Raw genomic sequence first — 3,341 nt, forward strand, 5'->3', positions numbered from 1 at the left:
ATACATGTACATGTAATTTACAGAAGATTAATGGTATTGTTGTTCTGAAATTGATCTCCAAACTTTCCTTCGGGGAATTCCAAAATAAAAATTCCAAATGTATGGAGTATATATTTGATAGGCACATAATTTTCTTCTTATTGCAATTTGTTTTTCAAGATGCAGAAACTTGTTAGTCTTATTTTTATCCTTACTCTAATTGCGCTTTCGTGTGCATTATATCACACTGAACGTAAGTATAAGTGATTTTGTTCAACCTTTTTTGTTTATTCAAGAGAAATATTTTTTTGTATTCATAAGTATCAGTATTATTAGTATTTTTGATTTGTAAAAAAGTCCCCCATAAATGCTTGCACATTGACGAGTTACTAGTAATTCTATGTTCGAGTATACTGTGGCCTGGTCTTTTCGTCCCTCAGTCATACCATGTTCTTCAAAATATTTGTGGTGCTCCAAATAAGTGCAAAAAAGGTTTTAAAATTTTCATTTTCAGCTGGAGGGCAACTCCAAGTAAAAGAAGAGTTTTCATCCATAATATATATATATATATATATATATATATATATATACAAAATCCAAATTCAAATGATAAACTCAAACGGGACTGTTAATATTTTTGTACCAACATCTTATCAATAACAGCTAACCTCGTTACAAAAATTTGAATTATACATTTCTAAATAAGCAACAAATCAAACCAACTGTGAAACTAACCTCGTTACAAAAATTTGAATTATACATTTCTAAATAAGCAACAAATCAAACCAACTGTGAAACTAATTTAAATGCATTACAAATGATATACATGTACATGTAATTTACAGAAGATTAATGGTATTGTTGTTCTGAAATTGATCTCCAAACTTTCCTTCGGGGAATTCCTAATTAAATTAGATAAAAGTTTGAGTTTATCATTTGAATTTGGATTTTATTTTATCCCTATACCAAGGAAAAATAATTTTTTGATATATATATATATATATATATATATATATATATATATATATATATATATATATATATATATATATATATATATATATATATATATATATACGATTATATATTTAACTTATATATTTTTCCAGCTAAAAGCTGATGAATAGGTCAGTTTAGCCGATACTTTGGACTTAGAAGACGAGGTCCATCTTTTGTTTGATGTTTATCTTTTTTTTCTGTTTTTTTTTTTTTTAAGATTTCGAATTCCATTAAAGCCACAGAAAACTCTTTCATACGCAGTGATACCTTGAACCGGATTAAAAAAGGAATGCGTCTCTTGCGTTTAATTTCTAGGGAAATTGTCATAATAGGATTGTTTTATTTAATTCATTTTCCATCTTCAGAAACAATACGACCGATTTATTTAACCCCTTGCTCTGGAACATCATTGCATTGCTCAAAAACACCAACAATTATCTTGCAAAGAGTAGTTTTATTGTATTAGAGGAATTTTGGGAGTCGGGTTCTCGCAGAAAAGATGCCATTTTTCAACTCTGATTTAGCCTCAGTCTGAAAATGACAACTCTGAAACCTTGCTGCTTATCTAAAGGACACCACCTACATGTATTACATTTTAACAAATGAATTGATAACTGCTGACACTGTGAGAGGAAATACCAGCAAGAAAAAAGTGTGACAGACAGACAAATAAGAATAAAAACAATAAACCTTGAAAAAAATTGTTTGAAATGCTGGTATACAAAGTTTAAAGTTTGGACCTTGATAAAATATTACATTAAAACGATTAGTGTTTTTTTACTTGTTTTTATTTACAGTCCCTGAAAGCTGCAGAGCACTATGCGATTCAGATGGATGCTATTATTTAAGACGACATTCACATTGCGACCTTTGTTGTTTATTTCCAGAATGCCGCAGCTGTCTTTGGCGTGGTAAGTTCACTGTGTCACAATATTTTTTTTAAAAAGTGTTAATTTGTTCAGTATATATACTCTGCATAAGATTATGTTAAATGTCTTTAAAAGGAAAAATGGTATTTAACAATTATTCTGAATCCTAACTGTAGCATATAATTTAATGAACGTGCGTGCTGTCTTTCTGAAAGTTCTAATTAAAAATGACTTCAACGAGAGAGAGAGAGAGAGAGAGAGAGAGAGAGAGAGAGAGAGAGAGAGAGAGAGCAACTTGATTTATAGCTACGCGATTTGAAGTTAAACAATTTAGTTTAAAAAATATTTGTGTTTCCAAAACATTTCTAATCAGGTTTTTAAACAAGTGATGATAACTTTGTGCAAGTTTTATATCATGTATAGTTTTCGTTTTTTAAAGCATATTTTAATGTTTTGATCGAGGATAAACAAAATGTGTAAAAATCCATAAATGTGCTTTAATTAATGAACTATAATAACTCGAAAAGAATCAGGCCCGAGGGTCATGAAACTTTATAGGCTATACTAACATTTTGCAGAAGACAAACACTGAAAATTTGACTTAAGTGTCAGTCTGTTCCATGATCCTAAAGTCTATTAATTCAATTATGTTTTTTTAATTAATCTTTTTTAATTATTATATAATTATATTCTTCCTTTCAGGGTGACTTCCCCTCTTTAGAAGAAAAACCAAACAAACAGAGCAAAGAAGATTTATCCTTTGTGTAAAATGAAATAAAAATAAAATTAAACTATTGATCAAACTTTCCGAATGTTATCTTACCAAAATAGAGTGTTTTAACAGATCTGGACGATTTCCAAATATGGAAGTCAAGAACGATAACTGAAAGTTGTTATAAATGTACATCAAGTACACGTAATTATGTTTCTGTTCAATCAGACAACAGCATTTTACATACCCCAAAACACAATTTAAAAGAACAATGAGATAACGCGTGCTTTTGTTTTTTTTTTCCTCAAAAAGATTTTTTAACAAAAAAACTATTAAATTAAGATGAAACTTTTGAAGAATACAGTATTCCCCACATATTTACCGTGAACAACATTGACATTTTTATATCGATAACGAAATAAAAAATTATGCATGATACAATGTAATTGTTTACGGAGGAATAAATCACATTTATTTAGTAAGTTCTTATCAAGTTCAGTTATAAAGTTTACCAGAATATAAGCTATATGTTGGAAAATAATTTTGCTTAGCCGTCCGATTTTCATCGATGATGCTTGAATTCCATGTGTATAGATCCACTTGACACTTGTAAGTGTTTATCGTATGGACTATCTGCAGATCTGTAGCTCTCCGAAAAAAATTTTTGATAGACCGGAGAGCTACAGAGCCACCCATTGAAAAAACTGTATATTTATTGCGCACAAAAAACGCTCGGTTTTCGATTTATTCCCCCATGGTTTTAAAGCTGTAATTTCAAAATA

The 3,341-nt window shown here is 29.4% G+C and overlaps 1 long non-coding RNA gene across 1 annotated transcript; it reads left to right on the forward strand.

The window, feature by feature from the left end:
- Positions 1-125: 125 nt before the first annotated feature.
- Positions 126-2,642, forward strand: LOC134245234 (uncharacterized). Its single transcript, XR_009987370.1, has 3 exons — positions 126-232; positions 1,776-1,889; positions 2,550-2,642. It is a non-coding gene; the product is annotated as an uncharacterized LOC134245234 (long non-coding RNA).
- The last annotated feature ends 699 nt before the right edge of the window (positions 2,643-3,341 follow it).

Source organism: Saccostrea cucullata, unplaced genomic scaffold, assembly GCF_032062105.1.
Source record: "Saccostrea cucullata isolate Sc308-1 unplaced genomic scaffold, CSIRO_AGI_Scuc_v1 ctg274, whole genome shotgun sequence".
Lineage (NCBI taxonomy): Eukaryota > Metazoa > Mollusca > Bivalvia > Ostreida > Ostreidae > Saccostrea > Saccostrea cuccullata.